Here is an 18,876-nt window from a genome sequence, read left to right on the forward strand (position 1 = left end):
GGGCAGTTCTAGCTGGCTGAAAGGCTTTGGCCAGTATTTGGTATTTTAATTTTTGTTTTTTTTCTTCCCTTCTGTTATAAACCTTGAATGCCACTGCTAGAACCTGTGGCTATGGGGTACGGAGTCCCCTATCCAACTGCCTCAATTTAACCTTTATGTCAGGGTAACTTTGGGAAAAGTAATAAGTCATAAGTAGCTGCCGTTCCTCTGGGTCTCAGTATTGTGGTTAGTGTACCTGAGCATGGCCTCTGTGAGGTGACTTAGAAATGCTGATAGGCTTTCATCTCTGTCCTGTGTTACTTCCTGAGGTTTGTCATAGTTAATGGGTGGGTTTAATAGTAGCCTTTCGTAGACCTGCAAGGATGCAGGTTTAAAACCTATTCCACTGTAGACACCCAGCCTCGGTATTATAGTTTCATAGAGGCTCCCTATCTGGTATTGCTTCAGCCCCAATGGGATGGGTTGGGGTGGATTGATGAATCTCATCTACATAATTGTGCACCAGTTCCCAAACTCTTCTGCAATCCTCAGGGGTTAGAGTGTTGGACGTGATCATGTAAATGTCATGCCAGGTAAGGTTATAAGACTGGGTAAGGTACTGAAATTCCTTAATGAAGTTAGCAGGGCTGGAGGTGAAGGAACCTAGCCACTTCTCTATTTGGGACAGATCGGACAGTGAAAAGGGGACATGGACTCTGATTACTCCCTCCGTGCCAGGCACCTCCCATAAAGGAGCTAGGACATGTGTACGAGACCGCGTGGTGGGAGGACTTGGTGGGCTGAGTGGAGGAGTGGAAGAAGAAACAGAATGAGGCAAAGGAGCGGAATGAACAGGGGCTTCTGCAGTAGGAGACCTGTAAGGAGATGATTCATCAGCTGGATCAAACTCAGAAGAGAAAAAAGGGTTAAAGGGGGGGGGGGGAGAAGCCAAGAGAACGTGTTCAGGTTTTTGAGGAGAGCAGAGACTAGGTTTAGCCCAAAAGAAAGGAAAAACATGAAGGGGAAAAGTCTCTTTCCATTCACCAGGTTACCCACATATGTACTTAATTATACCTAGTATAATTATGCATATTATTATACCTAGTATAAAGCTAGAATTTAGGGTGTCATAAATAGAACATTCTGATTTACTATCTAAAGGACAGTTTGGCTCTAATTCAAGGAACAGGTGAAGGTGTTTGAGATTGTTTAATAAACATCTCAGGAGCGAGTTTGCTGGGGTGGAAGTCCTAGATCCCATGGCAAAGACTGAGAAACACCTAAGTTAGTGATCGGGCATTCCACAACCACGTGATAGGTAATAAGAAGGGAGTACACAGGTCTGGTCGTCACACAGTACCAGTGTCTACCAGGCAATAGCCAAGAGTGTTTGAGGACCTGGCCAGGATTTCAAGCGTGATGAGAAAATAAGCCTCAAACCCTGAGAGAGACTCTCAGCACCAAAAAATCAGGACTCCACCTGGCAAATAGGACCACTATAGGGACCAACCGTAACTTTGAAAGTCATGGCTGGGGGTACCCCCCACCTCAGCAGCCTCAAGAGCCCTGGATACTCAACAGTCCCTTCTCAGGTCAGCAGAGGTGCGTTTAAGTGGTCTAGGGGACCTACCTAAGGGGAACTCACCAATTTGGAGTCCGGTGTTGTATGTAGAAAACTGGGCACCCAGGTAAATGGAAGGTGAGCCTGTATCGGCGGGCACTGGGGCATTGGATGGGGTTCCACATGCTTAGTTAGCGGAAGGACCCATCCCGGGTTTCGGCACCAGATATAAGACAGCTTGGGACCCATGGTGATTTTAGCCACTGCTGTACGATCCCGCTGAACTGCCACCCGCTCACTCGTCTCAGTTGTGGCTCGCCAATAGCTCCCAGAAAAATTCACCGCAGACACGAGGTCTTACACAAGAGACTTTATTGTGCAGACTTCACTCCAGGGTGAAAAGAAAAAGAAAAAAAAAAAAGAGAGAGAGAGAGAGAGAAGATGGCATGTGCGCTTCTCCCAGATATTGGTATCTCCCGGGCTGGAAGGAACGAGTAGTGGAGGAGAATACTTGCAAGCTGACTGATGAACCAATAGCTATCTAGTATGTTAGGACATAACGTGGGAAGCAGAAAAATGGCGGCAGCGTAAACTGGAAATTCCTGAAACATAAGAGGCAGGCAGAGTGCAGATTGACAAGTGGTTGGGAGGCGGAGTATTGGCTTTATATTACACATATTAAGAAGTACATCAACTGAGGCATCCACTGTGTGGAGGAGAAAGACTGTCCCGGTGTTTAGCTTTGTATTTTACTTTCTTCCTTTGAGTTTTCCTGAAGAGTTGGAAAAGCCAGAGAACTTGACAATGTAGCTGAATTAAGATAAATGCATATCTTGAGAACTCTTTAAAATATTTAGTGCTAACAGGACTGGTGACTTCGGTAAAACTGATGCAGTGCAAAGATCAACCTTCAAATCCCAATTCTTGCAATCAAATTAGAAAGATTTCAGTCATGTCACACAAAGTAACAGAAATGAGTTTATTGAAATGATAGCACAAGTGAAAGAGGACACTATCAAGAGAGAGTGAATTCTGTCAGAGAGGAGAGAGAAGCATTCCCCTCCTACACTCTGGTTTTATTGGAGAATCTCAGGGAAGTTTCAAGAGAGTCACTGGTCTGCCTTTTGATTTTTGTCTAACAGACGGTCGATATCAGACTGTCATGACCCCACTGCCAATGACAAGTCTAGGTCACCTTGGCAGATGCTGTTTCTAATTGGATTCCTAACCATAAATTCTGATAGATTATTTTTATCACCCGGAGTTTCAGGATCTGGTCTGATGAAAGGGTCAAAAAAGTCACCTTCTTCAGTGTAACTTGAATTCCTCTTATCAATCTTATTTCAGGTCTGCATTTTTCCTGCAGAATACAGGTAATTTGCTGAGTAATGTGCCATAGCCCACCAACTTAGGCCAGGCAGGTGTGCTGGTAAATTGATTCTTGAAAAAGAAAGCATGTGGGGGTCATAACTTTATAGAATAATTCCCTTAATTAAAGTGGGGTTCCCACCACTTAAAGCTCTCTGCCCCTATTGATATGGGAAATCAGGATCGGGTCCCTTGTTGTTGAAGATTGACAACTGAGTGAGCCAAGGCATACATAGAAAACAAGTTTTATTTAAAAGAAATAACAGAGATAGTAGACTCCTCAAGAGAGGAGCTGGGACTCAGAGCTGTTGCTCGGGGTGTGGGAATGCTTTCTTTTTGATAGACCCCCACCTTCTTTATTTCATGCAGATGTTCCCAAAGGCAGGAAAGGGTAACCTCAGGGTGTATATACTTGTGTTAAAACTTGTGATCCTTCTAACCTTGAGGTAATACCTATCAGTTCAGCTTGAGCTGGGAAGTGCTATCCAGAGGTGAGCTGTTTGCAACTCATTTTCTTTTCTTTGATAAACATCGAAAGGTCCTTTGCTCCTGTTCAGCCTAAGTCACATTAGGTTTCAGGACGTGTTCTCAACAGTGGGCCCCAACCAGTATCTGTTTCACCAGAGAAATTGATAGCAATGCAGATTCTCGAGCCTCACCCCAGACCTACAGTATCTGACTCAGAGTGGCTCAGGAATCCTAATTTTCATGATCCCTCCAGGTGCACATTTGTGGCTAAATACTTATGCCTTGTTTTGGTCTCTCCTCCAAGAACAGGATATTTTTCACCACTTTGCAAAAAGACTTCTTATGATGAACTCACTCACTAAGCCCCAGCAGACAGGCATCAAGTATTAGCCAGTTAAAACCAAGGTGCAGAGATCCTGAGATACAAGGGGCTAGGATCATGGATCCTTGGTGCTCAGGAGTCCAAGGAATATTGTTCCAGTGTTCCCTTTAAGATCTTCAAACAAAGCTAAGCTGAATAGTCAAAACCTGTAAATGTTTTGACTTTCCCTTCTCTGGAGGTGAAAGCAAAAACCAATTCATTGTCTAATAAGTTCTGGAAATTATATTGCTGCTCTGTGACCACTATTGAGATGACAAGTTTGGGAGAATCATTTATTTTTTATATGAAAGATCCTGAATCAAGGTGCACAGATCCCCACTGTTGCCCCTTGTGACCACTAGATGGCGGGAATGCACTTACCTGCCTGCACCTAGGGGCGCTCTGCAGTCAGTCTCCCTGCTTCTCTGAATTCCATCAAAGTCCCTGAAACCTCTGTGTGCTGAGGTCAATTGTAGTGAGGTGTCCAGGAAGTGATATGCATCCAGGGGCTTTGACTAGTGGGAGCAATGGCCATGATACTGTGGCAGGAAAATTCTTTAGAATTTTACAGCCTTCCTACTCATGCATGGTAAGTTGATTATTTTTCCCACAATCCTGAGTCCTGAGAGGTGACAGAACTCTGGACAAAGACCCTAAAACCAATCCAGTGGAGGAGAGCTCAAATAGTGGCAACAGGGCATTTTCTTCTCATGGGAAGTCTAATCTGTTTGTAAAGAGAAAAAAGACCTGTCTATTTGATGCTTTAAAGTGTCCACTGGGAAGGTGGGAAGACAACTAGCATTTGAATCTTGGGTTCAAGTCAGGGTCCACTCCTGATTATGGAGGGCTTTTATCTGATTTTGTGTATTCTGTGACCCAACTTTGTTGCCAGGACAAGAAAGTGTGTCCAACAGGAACCATGTTTGCACATTTACTTGTCTCAGGTACCATTGTCTTCCTATACTCCCACCCCTGACAGTCCTTCTTATTCCCTGCAATAAGATGTGAAGGCCTAACAGAGGGACAAAGCTGGGCACACACCCTGAAAAACTTTGTAGTTTTGGCATTGCTGTAAGTGTACCTTGGGTTTGTATTAATCTCTTATGGTAAGACTCATAGAAACAGCTTTGACTCTCACAGATGGCTACATTTTCTTATGAACAGTTATACAGGGCTATGTGGGAAGTATTGAAGGGTTAATGAAAACAATAATCCTAAAGTCAGCTAACCAAGAAAATGGAAGAACAGTGTGACTTGGATGGAGGGAGGGGAAATTGATCAAATATTAAACCTCTCCCATGGCATTCTTTCCTAATAACAATGGGCCCCTTGGCAAAGGGGTGGATACTGAATTCTGGGTCAAAACTCTTGACCTTCTCCCATTGCCATTTGGTTGTAAATGACAATGGGCAAGATTTGAGTACTCATCCCTCAGGATACAGATTCTTATACCCCCAGACAACAATGAGTTTCAGACTTCTTGCAACTACCCTCCTAAATTAAAGTTTTAACTGTAAAACTAGCCCCTGATGGTCAAAACTGCATGTACACAGTTTCCAATTACATCATTGTACCCTATAAAACCAAAATCTCATCTGTAGCTAATGGCCCTTTTCCCTTCTGGAACGTGAACACCCACAGTGCCCAAGTCTGTGAAGGAATAAAGTCTTATTTGAATCCGCTGAGGTCTACCTCTTGTCTTTTTGTGTTTAGTGTAAAAACCCTTTCTTTACAACCTTCAGCTCTTCTTACTTTTGGTAGGGCTTTCACAAGTGTACATCTTAATTTATAGTAAAAAAAAAAATCATTGCTTTTCATTTGAGTTGTCCATGTAGGATTGCTCAGGCTGTATTCTCCTGTCAGGTGTTTAAGACCAAACTAGTCAAAACTGACCTTTTTTATATCTATTCTTATGAATAAGCTGAGATTCCTCAGAGATCATATTGGGGTTCAATATCGAACAATCCCAGAAAGTCAAAGTGCACACATGGTAATGAAAATCACACAATGAGGTTTTATTGCAGGCTCGAGCTTGGACCACAGCCAGCCTCTCAGACCACTACCATGGCTGAATGGGGAGTGGCCCCGAGGGATGAGAAAGCACTCTACTTAAGAAATTTCCATTCATTCACAAAGACCTGTATATTATTGGTTAACATTTGAACAGCTAAACATTTGTTCTCTTTTGGTTGGGTTCTGGCCATTTATTTGAATCTCATTGGGTCCCACCAAAACTGAATGGTCCTGGAGGAAGAAGGGAGGAGGGAGGGGGTGAAATATGCAGGAGATGAGTCAGGGCTAGCCCCCCCATCCTTGATTGATAAGGTTTCCGGGCAGCTGCCCATTTCTTGGACAGATATCTATTAACAACTTTGATAAATCCTGGGGGCTCAGTATGTCCTATTTGTCCTGTATTGGCTTTTGAGTGTAGCACCTGCATACCCTTTCCTGGGGGATTTTACGTGCCAGTTCCTGAAATGGCTTGTTCATACAACATGGCTGCACAGGTGTCACCTTGTTCTCAACAATCACAGTTGAGGATGCATGTGAAGCCTCCTGACTTCTTTACCTTTCCTCTACCAGTGATGCCATATGCCACAATGGATCAGGTCAGTGTCTTGATGACCAAATGTGGCTTCTCTTGGAAGTATCAGGGACATTTCTGTCTTCAATGACCCTCTTCTTTGCGGAAGGTGTACCGTGAGCTGGCTTTCTCTTCTTTAGAGACCTCTTTATTTTCCTGATTGGCAGATCAGGTGACTCATCAAAATTTCAGAGTCCTTAGAGGAGTCTCTCCTATCATTATCTGGATACTCACTGACCTCAGAGGGCAAGGGCCAAATATTGACTGCTTTTTCCTTGGTCCTTTTACTTCCTTGATTTTGGTCTCCACGTTTTTTGTTTTTAAACATCCAGCAAGGCCGTTTCACAAGTCTAAAGGAGGGAATAACTTGTTACAACTTCAATATCTCTAATTCTACAGTCATTTACCTCTTCTCTTTAATTGGGGTATTAGTAGTGGAAGTGTTACATCCGGTCTCTCCTCTGTAGATCATTACCCATTACCTCAAATTAACTTGGGATGTTATATTAGAAGTTACACTTCTGTAAAGTACTAAAACATAACAATTTAAGTTTACAAGGAAAATACAAAATGAAATTAAAAATAGCAAAAATGCACTCAGTTTGTATAATAGCTATTGTCCAAGAAACACAACTTTTTCATAATCACAAACCTTACTTAGTTATATTATGTCTCCTGTTTATTTTGAGACAACAGTAATCTTTATAACAAAAATCAGTCTTTTGAACACAATTTTAATTGATAATAAGTCTAACCTATTTGGGAGCTATTCTAATGTGGAGTAAGGTGAGAGGCAGAGCCTTATCTCATGTTAGGTGAGGCTCTCACAAGTAATAATAAAACATTGATACTGCCCTTGACCCGTGACGAGTTCTGCACCCTCTAATGTTGAAGTTTGAACAGTAGAGAAGCACGCCAAGGCAAGCATATTAAGCAGCTGTTATTTAAAGTTAATAATACAGACTTCTCCCATGAGGGAGAAGGGGACCATGGCTGATGTTCTAAAATCCCAAGAAGTGAGCGCACCCTACATCTTTTATAGGTTAAGGTCTCTTTTGTTCTCCAGTTCTCTCTCCCCTATCTCTCCTTCCTGCCTACTTGGCTAGGCCAGATTTTGCAAATGAGATGTAAAAAGTGAGAAATGGATGGGGCAGTGCGGGGGCGCCTGGCGTATAGAACTCATGCCAAGGGAATGTGCCTAGCGGATAACAGTCCATGCCAGAGGTTGGAAACTTCCTCTGGAAGATGTTGGCAAGGACTCGTCGTAAGTTGGGCTCTGCTAAGGCTTTCCCTGGAAGACGCTGGCAAGGACTCGTCAAGTTGAGTAAAGCCGGAGCCCCTTCTTCAAAATATTGACTTTTTCCCTTTCTTGTTTTTCTAATGGAAACTCACCTTGCTACAGTGAGTGATTATGCTCAATAAAGCTTCTCAGTTGAGGGATGGTAGGAACACAAACAATTCACAGGAGTCAAATCATTTCCAACAAAATAAGTTCTATTGATTACACTAAACACTAATTTTCCTATGGGGAACGGTGGACATTCTGAAGCAACATGTCTTGTGATGTTTTTGTTAGCTTTTACAAGATTTCCAATTATCCAGTTACCCGTAAGTGATTTTCTCTAGTCTCTATGATTTAAATACCTGTTACATTTAGTTCCCTCTATAAAGTAATAACCTTTCAATAGAAGTACACTATATTTAGTTCTAATAGAAAAGCCTTAGTTCTTTTAAAGATAGAGATTTTGTTTTAAAGTTAATGGCCTAGCTCTTAATAGTATTGTGTGATTTACTATAGCTTAGGCATGTGATTAGGGTCATAGTAGAAGGTTACTGGAGGTCATGGTTTATCACAGTAACAGGAGACTGGGTAAAGGTTAAATTTTAAAGAAAAATGTGCGTTCTGTAGGTTTCGGGTCAAGAAGAGCCCATTGTGGAGAAATGTTAAGTGAGATAGATATGCCAGATGGCGCCAGTTAGCTGACTTTACAACCTAACTTCTGTTATCTATTGAAGCTTCTAAAGAAGTGCTTTCTTTATGTTTGATCACAAGATATTTTGGGTGGTGGGAGCAAGGGTATATAAGCTGTAAAGGAGTTCAATAAAGTTGTCAGCATTCCAACACTGACCCGAGTCCGTGTGGTTTGCTGTCCATCGCCGACGCTGCGCCGCCTAACTCTTTGGGGGCTTTTGCTTTTCAGGCCATCAGGGACCCTTGGACTCTGCTGCTAGGGCTGGTCCCCGGCAGTTTGGCGCCCGAACAGGGACCTTATTGGTAAGTGTCTTACTCTTTTCTTTTGTTCTTTTCTTTTCTTTTCAGGCGGTTGGCAGCTAGGATACTGCCCGGGGAGCCGCGGTCCCCTCAGTAACAGAGACTGAGAAAGAAAGGGCAGGGATTGGAAAGGATGGGTAATACAGAATCTAAAGAGAGAACTTTATTTCTAGATATAGCAAAGCATTTATTAAAGAAAGGCGGTGTTACTGTAAGTTCTGCACAATTACGTCACTTTTTTCAGTTTATACAGGAATGTTCACCATGGTTTCCAGACAGAGGCGCTCTTGATTTAAAAATATGGAAACAGGTCGGTCGTGATATGAAAAGTTATTATAAGTTATATGGAAATGAGAGAGTTCCTAAGGATGCTTTTGCATTATGGGGTTTATTTAGGGATTGTTTTGATACAAAACCACCAGCTGAGCAATTGGAACGAAAATTACTGTTGTCCCCGACCAGTGATCAGGAGCTTACTAATGATCAGGTCATAGCAGTCTCTGCTGAAGATAATCAAGAAACACAGGGTGAGAATCGTGATACTAATGAAACTGATGATGAGGGAATTCAGGAAGGCGATGATCCCGATCAATTGTCACCCTCAGATCAGGAAGACTTGGAGGAGGCTGCTTTTAGATATCATAATGAGGACTATCCTCCTTTTGTGGCCCCTGTTACTCATAAACAAAAATCACCTAAACAAAATTTAGCAGCAAAAGTAGGATTTTTAGGGGCTGTGGCAGAGGCACAAAAGGTCGGAGATCTTAGTCTTTGCTGCCCAGTGATTTGGGCTATCAATGAAGGAGGAGAACCTCAATGGGAGCCTTTGTCATTCAAGATAATTAAAGAGTTAAGAACAGCTGTGAAAGATTTAGGACCAACATCTCCTTATGTCCTCCAGTTAGTAGAAAATATTGGCTCTCAGTGGCTTACGCCTTTTGATTGGCAACAAACTGCTCGTTCTTGCTTAACTCCCGGGCATTATTTACTATGGAAAACCGAATATGAAGAGCAGGCAAAAATGACTTTACAATCTCAATTGGCTAAAGGTCTTAGAGATAGAAATAGAATATTACTGGGGCAAATATTAGGGACTGATGATTGGGCTTCCCCAGCTGCTCAAATTAGATTACCAAGAAAAGTGTTGGAGGAAGTCTCAAAATTGGCTGTAGCTGCCTGGAGACGCCTTCCGTCCCCTGATACTAAAACATCCTTTTTAAGTAATATTAAGCAAGGAGGTATGGAACCTTATGAAGATTTCTTAGCCAAATTGGAGGAAAATATTTCAAAAATAATTACTAATCCTGAGGCTGCTGAAATATTGTTAAAACAATTAGCATTTGAAAATGCTAATCCTACTTGCCAGGCTCTCTTAAGACCTATTAGAAGGACAGGGACATTATCTGATTATATAAAAACTTGTATGGACACGAGTCCAGCTCATATTCAAGGGATGATTATGGCAGCTGCTTTTCAAGGAAAAACTTACGCCCAATATTTGAAAGATATCAATCAGGGAAAACCCCAAAACACTCAAGGAAATCAGCCAAGGTCTTCTCGCACTCCAGGAAACTGTTTTTCTTGTGGCCAATTAGGTCATTTTAGTAGGGAGTGTCCCTCTCGGCCTCCTAATATTAATTTTCAACCACAAAATAAGCCTGCACTTAATGCTGGAACTCCAAAAACTATTTGTCCCAGATGTCAAAAGGGATTTCATTGGGCCCGAGAGTGTCGCTCCAGATTCCATAAGGATGGATCAATACTTACTGCTCCAGGGTCTAATCAAGAAACTGTCCCTGTGACGCCAATTGATAATTTTCAGCCAAAAAACGGGTTATGGGGCCTTCCCCAGGCCCCGAAAAACAATTGGGGAGCTACCAACCCGTTTGTAAAACAACAGTCAATGACCTGGCCAGAGGGACCCCAGGGAGTGCAGGGTTAGATTTACCTTCCTCTGAACATTTAATTTTAACATCAGAATCAGAAGTGTCCTTAATACCTACAGGAGTTTATGGTCCTCTTCCAGAAGGACATATGGGCCTCATTATCGGGCGCAGTTCCATGGCAAAACTAGGCTTACAAGTTATTCCTGGTGTTATCGACTCTGACTATCAAGGAGAGATTAAGATCATGGTTTCGCCTCCTACTAAAACAATTCAGATTTTCCCTCAACAGAGAATAGCACAATTACTGTTATTGCCATACTTAAAGTTGCCTAATCCAGTTTTACAAGGAAAAAGAACTGACGGTTTTGGCTCTACTAACACGGTAGCTTGGATTCAAAAAATATCAGAGCAAAGACCTATGAAAGTTATTAAAGTTAATGGTAAGGAATTCAAGGGGTTGTTAGATACTGGAGCTGACGTTACTTGCATTGCAGCTCATGATTGGCCTCCTTCGTGGCCGACTACTAAATCACCATCTACGTTGGTGGGCTTGGGACTTGCATCCAATGTAGCTAAAAGTGCGGAGATACTTCATTGGGAATCGGAAGATAAGAATAAAGCAGGGACTTTTCAGCCATATGTGATTCCCTCCCTCCCTTTTACATTGTGGGGTAGAGATTTAATGGAACAGTTAAATATTACACTGACTGATGAATCAGACTCGCCTTTTTCCTAGGGGCCTCTGTTACCAGACAGGCTGACCCGATAATCTGGAAAAACAACATTCCAGTGTGGGTGGAACAGTGGCCCCTGTCTAAAGAGAAATTGGCTGCAGCTACTCAGTTAGTTAAAGAACAACTTGCTCTGGGACATATAGAGCCTTCCACTAGTCCTTGGAACACTCCTATTTTTGTTATAAAAAAGAAATCAGGAAAATGGAGACTTTTGCAGGATCTCAGAGCTGTTAATGATACTATGGAAACTATGGGAGCATTACAGCCTGGTCTCCCATCTCCAGCAGCTGTTCCTAAAGGATATCATATCATTGTTATTGATTTACAAGATTGCTTTTTTACCATTCCTCTGGCTCAACAAGACAGATGGAGATTTGCTTTTAGTCTGCCTTCTCCTAATTTACAAAGACCTTATCAAAGATATCAGTGGAAAGTATTGCCTCAAGGAATGAAAAATAGTCCAACTTTATGTCAGAAGTTTGTAGATCAAGCCCTGATAACTTGTCGAGAAGCCTACCCAGATTGTTATATGATTCATTATATGGATGATATTTTACTTGCTCATCCCCTTATGGATATTTTAAAACAGATTTTAAAGACTGTCATTACAACCTTACAAACTTGGGGTCTTGTAGTCGCCCCTGAAAAAATTCAGCATGAACCTCCATTTAATTATTTGGGAAGAACAATTAAAACTGATAAAATTATGTCTCAAAAATTACAAATTAGGCAAGATAAGCTACAAACTTTAAATGATTTTCAAAAACTTCTAGGAGATATTAATTGGATTAGACCTTATTTAAAATTATCTACAGGGGATTTAAAGCCATTGTTTGAAATACTAAAAGGAGATTCTAACCCAACTTCCCCTAGGACTTTAACTGATCAAGCAAAAGAAGCTTTACGTGTTGTTGAACAGGCCATTTCTCATCATTATTTACAACAAATTAATTATGCCTTACCATGGTATTTTATTATTTTAAAAACTAAGCATACTCCAACTGGATGTTTGTGGCAAAATGATCCTATTGAATGGATTCATTTACCTGTTACTGGAAAAAAGATTCTCCTAGCTTATCCTACCATGGTTGCTTTATTAGTACTTAAAGCTAGACAAAGAAGTAAAGAATTATTTGCTCAGGAAATGCATGAAATTATTATTCCTTATACAAGGGAACAATTTGAACATTTAATGCAAATTGATGACAATTGGACTGTAGCTTTCTGTAATTTTTTCGGAAAAATTTCTTTTCATTTACCAAATGATCCTATTTTACATTTTTTACAGGAAACTAACATTATTTTTCCAAAATGGACCTCTTCTTTCCCTTTATCTAATGCTATTACAATTTTTACAGATGGATCTTCAAATGGCAAAGCTGTAACTTTAATTGATAATCAACCCATTGTTCAATGGACAACAGAAACTTCAGCACAGAGAGCCGAACTAGAAGCAGTTATTTATGCCTTCAGTAATGTTAGTCAATCATTTAATCTTTATACTGATTCACTTTACATTGTAAAGTTGTTTCCTGTTATTGAAACTGCAACCATCTCAGATTCCTCAATCATAGCGCCTAAACTTTCTCTCTTACAAAAATTAATTCAAGAAAGACATTTACCTTTTTTTATAGGTCATATTTGAGGACATTCTAAATTACCCGGACCTTTGGCTGAAGGAAATGCTCAAGCGGACTTATTGACTAAACCTTTTATTTTAACAGCTAAAGAAGAAGCCATCCTTTCACATAAAAATCATCATCAAAATACTTCTGCTCTACAGAAACAGTTTCATATTTCCAGGGAAGAAGCTAGACAGATTGTTCGTTCTTGTCATGTTTGCCCTCAATATTTTTCTTCTCCACAGTTTGGAGTTAATCCTAGAGGCTTACTTCCTAACATCTTGTGGCAAATGGATGTTACTCATATCATAGAATTTGGAAAATTATCATTTGTACACGTTACGGTTGATACCTTTTCTCATGTTGTTGTTGCTTCTGCTAGGACCGGAGAAGCCTGTAAAGATGTCATTCAACATTTATTCCTATGTTTTGCTATAATAGGCATGCCTAAAAAGATTAAAACTGACAATGCTCCAGCTTATACCTCAAAAGCATTTAAGGATTTTTGTTCACGTTTTAATATTAGCCATTCTACAGGTATTCCATATAATCCTCAAGGACAAGCTATTGTAGAAAGAAGTCATCAACGTCTAAAACAACAGATTAATAAACTTAAAGAGGGGGAATTAAAATATTCTTCCCCTCATCATATCCTACAACATGCTCTTTTTGTTCTTAATCATTTAAATGCTGATAAACAAGGAATAACTCCTATGATGAGACATTGGGAACAACAAAGTCCCAATCCAGCTGTTATGGTTAAATGGAAAGATTTGCTTACAGGACAATGGAAAGGACCTGATGTTCTTTTAACATCCGGTCGAGGCTATGCTTGTGTTTTTCCACAGGACGCAGAAACACCGCTGTGGATTCCTGATAGATTGATCAGACACATCAATGCAGATGAAGTCAAACAAAAGACGTCACCCGAGAAGGAGGAGGAATTCTCGAACACCTTACCCAACCAGTTCGATCCCGGATGATGTTTTAACACGAAGATTGGACGAATTGCGTCTTCCCCAGGCTCACTCCACTCGTCATTCTCCCTTTCCATCATGGGGACAATTAAAACGTTTAACTTCTGAGGCTGAGCGTATGGTGACTAGTTCGGGTAAAGTTAAAACACCTGAACTGGTTTTTTTGGCTATGCTTTCCTTGCTCACTGTTCAGGTGTTGCCTGTACATGCTATGAATGACCAAATTGACGCCGAAAAGGCTTATTGGACCTATTTTCCTAATCCTCCATTGCTGCATGCAAGCTCGTGGAGTAGACCCAACGTAAAAATATTTACTAGTCATCCAGAACTCATGGGAGGTGTATCTGATTCTTTTATTCCTCATAAGATGGCACATACAGTTAATTTTCATGGATTAACGGAAGAGACTCCTTTGTGCTTTTCTCTGGATAATATACATTTGCCATTAGGATGTCTTCCTCTTAGTTATAGAACTTATTTAACTGATTCTCCCAAGTTCGATCCAGTTAAAAGATATATTTGGACTTTAGAAATGATATCAATTGGTTATAATAATTATAATGAAACTTATATAAATGAAAGTCTTCCTGAAATGGTTACAAAATGTGAACCAAAGGCTAAGCATCCAGATGGTTATTGGAATACTATAGACATCCATGTTGATTTTCCCAAATGGATTACTTGTGGGTTTTCACAATCAGCTGTAATATTTAACCCAAGGGATTCTCATACTTTAATCAAAGATTTTTCTGTATCTTCTCCCTGGACTGATTATAAACCAAAAATACTTGAGGAAAATCAAAAGCCAGATGGAATGTATACTCTTTCTGGATCAAAAGAGTTAGGTTTTGGAGAGCCCCTACATAGGTGGTTTACTCCCGGCTGGGTAACTCCGGCTTTTCAATCTGTTCTTAAACATGACAAACGTTCATATTTTCCAGATTTATATAGATTGCTTGCAGCTATTGATGTAGTGAAATTAAATAGGCCTGAGACTACTAAGGTTGAGTCTTATAATATTAGAGCTTGTATTAATGCTCCTCATGCTATCTTATTAGGTTCTGTTTCTAATGTTAACATTACAAAAAACAATGATGCCTATGACATACGATGTAAGAATTGTGTGTTAACTAATTGCATTAACTCTACATTTGACAAGGATTTAAAGGTATTCTTTATTGTACATCAACCTCCTTATGTTATTCTACCTGTAACTTTAAAAGAGACTTGGTATGATGATCCAGGGACTGAAATTCTAAAAAACCTAAATGAGTTAATGAGACCAAAACGTTTTGTGGCAGCGCTAATTTTAGGAATTACAGCTTTAATCAGTATCATTACAGCATTAGCAGTTTCAACTACTGCTTTAGTACAGCAAATCCATACTGCTTCTCATGTTAATGATCTCTCACATAATGTTTCCGTAGCTCTAGCTACCCAGGAGCAAATTGATAAGAAATTGGAGATTCGGATCAATGCTCTTGAAGAAGCAGTTCTTTTTATAGGGAATAAGATTCAGAATATACAAACCAGAATGACCACTAGGTGTCATGCTAACTACAAATGGATTTGTGTTACTCCTTTAGAAGCTGATAACACTACTCATTGGTCTGAGGTTCAAAATCATCTTAAAGGTATATGGAATAATAGTAATTTAGCTCCGGATATCTTAGATTTGCAACAAAAAATAAAAGATTTGAGTCAAGCACATCTTGCTGTTGCTCCAGATGCCAACCTTCCCATGGATATTTTTACTAATATTAAGAAAACTATTACTGATAGTACCCTTTTTAAAACTATTCTACAATTTGCTCTAATTGGATTTTGCATTTTTATGATGATTCTTTGTCTTCCAGTCATCCTTCGACTTTTAACAAGGGCTATTAAGGGCCTTCAAATTCAAAAAGGTCTTTTTGATCTTCAAAACAAAAAAGGGGGAACTGCGGGGGCGCCTGGCATATAGAACTCATGCCAAGGGAGTGTGCCTGGCGGGTAACAGCCCATGCCAGAGGTTGGAAACTTCCTCTGGAAGATGTTGGCAAGGACTCGTCGTAAGTTGGGCTCTGCTAAGGCTTTCCCTGGAAGACGCTGGCAAGGACTCGTCGTAAGTTGAGTAAAGCCGGAGCCCCTTCTTCAAAATATTGACTTTTTCCCTTTCTTGTTTTTCTAATGGAAACTCACCTTGCTACAGTGAGTGATTATGCTCAATAAAGCTTCTCAGTTGAGGGATGGTAGGAACACAAACAATTCACAGGAGTCAAATCATTTTCAACAAAATAAGTTCTATTGATTACACTAAACACTAATTTTCCTATGGGGAACGGTGAACATTCTGAAGCAACATGTCTTGTGATATTTTTGTTAGCTTTTACAAGACTTCCAATTATCTAGTTACCCGTAAGTGATTTTCTCTAGTCTCTATGATTTAAATACCTGTTACATTTAGTTCCCTCTATAAAGTAATAACCTTTCAATAGAAGTACACTATATTTAGTTCTAATAGAAAAGCCTTAGTTCTTTTAAAGATAGAGATTTTGTTTTAAAGTTAATGGCCTAGCTCTTAATAGTATTGTGTGATTTACTATAGCTTAGGCATGTGATTAGGGTCATAGTAGAAGGTTACTGGAGGTCATGGTTTATCACAGTAACAGGAGACTGGGTAAAGGTTAAATTTTAAAGAAAAATGTGCGTTCTGTAGGTTTCGGGTCAAGAAGAGCCCATTGTGGAGAAATGTTAAGTGAGATAGATATGCCAGATGGCGCCAGTTAGCTGACTTTACAACCTAACTTCTGTTATCTATTGAAACTTCTAAAGAAGTGCTTTCTTTATGTTTGATCACAAGATATTTTGGGTGGTGGGAGCAAGGGTATATAAGCTGTAAAGGAGTTCAATAAAGTTGTCAGCATTCCAACACTGACCCGAGTCCGTGTGGTTTGCTGTCCATCGCCGACGCTGTGCCGCCTAATCTATTGGGGGCTTTTACATTTCAGGCCATTAGGGACCCTTGGACTCTGCTGCTAGGGCTGGTCCCCGGCAGTTAAAAAAATTTACAAATAGAAAGCCTGTGCTACATAATATTCTCAACAAAATATTCCATGAGGAGGAAATGGAAAACAATAATGGAGGTCAGCAAAGGGAGGAATTATCTTAGAGAAAAACCCACTCAAGGAGAAACCAAGCCACATTACAACCCAAAAATAAGCCCAAACGAATGGGAATACAAATCATATCTCAAAAATCACCCTGAATATTAATGGCCTAAACTCTTTAATCAAAAGACATAGACTGGCAGAATGGATTAAAAAGACCCAACAATATGTGGCCTGCAAGAGACTCATCTCAGAGTAAAAGACATCCACAGACTAAAGGTGAAAGGATGGGAAAAAACCTACCACACACATGGACTCAGTAAAAAAGTGGGGGATTTCATCCTTATATGAGATAAAGCGGACTTCTAGCCAAAGTTAAAAAGGATAAAGAAGGACATTTCATACTGCTTATGGGAACCATAAATCAGGAAGACATAACGATCGTAAATATGCCCCAAACAGTGGTGCATCACTGTACATCAAACAAATCCTTCTCAATTCATGGAATCAAATTGACCACAACACAATAATTCTGGTTGCTTTTAACACATCGCTGTCATCACTAGATAGGTCTTCCAAACAAAAAGAAAAGAAATCATGCAGCTCAATAATACAATCAATATCCTAGACTTAGTGGACATATACAGAAATATTCCATCCATCGAAGAGTGAATTCACTTTCTTCTCAGCACCACAAGGAACTTTCTCAAATATAGATCATATGTTATGCGTCAGAGCAGCCCTTAGAAAATGCAGAAAAAGAGATACTGCCTTGTGTTCTATCAGATTATAATGGAATGAGAGTAGAAATCAATGACAAAATGAAAAACAAAAATTATTCCAACACCTGGAGACTAAATATTATGTGATTGAATGAAACATTGGTGACAGAAAACATCAGGGAGGAGATAAAAAAATTTTAGAGGTCAATGAGAAGGATGATACAACATATCAAAATCTCTGGGACACTATGAAAGCAGTACTAAGAGGAAAATTCATTGCATGCAGCACATTCAAGAAGAGAATGAAAAGTCAACAACTAAATGACCTAATATTACAACTCAAAGCCCTAGAAAAAGAAGAACAGAATAACAGCAAAAGTAGTAGAAGACAGGAAATAATAAAAATCAGGGCTGAAATCAATGAAATTGAGACAAAGGAGACAATTCAAGAAATTGACAAAACAAAAAGTTGGTTCTTTGATAAAGTAAACAAAATAGACAAACCCTTAGCCACACTAACAAAGAGAAGAGAAAAAAAATTAAATTACTAAAATTCGAGATGAAAAAGAAAATATTATGACAGATACCACTGAGATACATAATATAATGAGAAGCTACTTTGAAAATCTGTATTCCAACAAAAGAGAAACTACCAAAGACATTGACAAATTTCTAAAGACATATGCTCCTCCAAAACTGATCCAAAAGGACATATACAGTTTAAACAGATCAATATCAAGCAATGAAATAGAAGAAGCCATTAAAAACCTACCATCCAAGGAAAGCTGAGGAACAGATGGATTGTCAGCCAAGTTCTACAAGACCTTCAAAGAAGAACTTATTCCAATACTTCTCAAAGTATTCCAAGAAATAGAAAAAGAGGGTACCCAACCAAACTCATTCTCTGAAGCTAATATCACCCTCATACCCAAACCAGGCAAAGACACACTAAGGAAAGAAAATTTTAGACCAATACCTTGATGAATATTGATGCAAAGATCCTTAACAAAATACTGGCAAACCATATCCTGAAACATTAAGAAAATTGTGCACCATGATCAAGTGAGGTTTATCAATGGAATGCAAGGATGGTTTAACATCCATAAATCAATAAACATAATACATCATATCAACAGACTGAAGGATAAGAATCATATGGTTATTTCAATTGACTCAGAAAAAGTGTTCAACAAAATACAACACCCCTTCATGCTCAAAACTCTAGAAAAATAGGGATAGTAGGAACATATCTG

The sequence above is a fragment of the Sciurus vulgaris genome (assembly GCF_902686455.1).
Source record: "Sciurus vulgaris genome assembly, contig: HiC_scaffold_616_arrow_ctg1, whole genome shotgun sequence".
Lineage (NCBI taxonomy): Eukaryota > Metazoa > Chordata > Mammalia > Rodentia > Sciuridae > Sciurus > Sciurus vulgaris.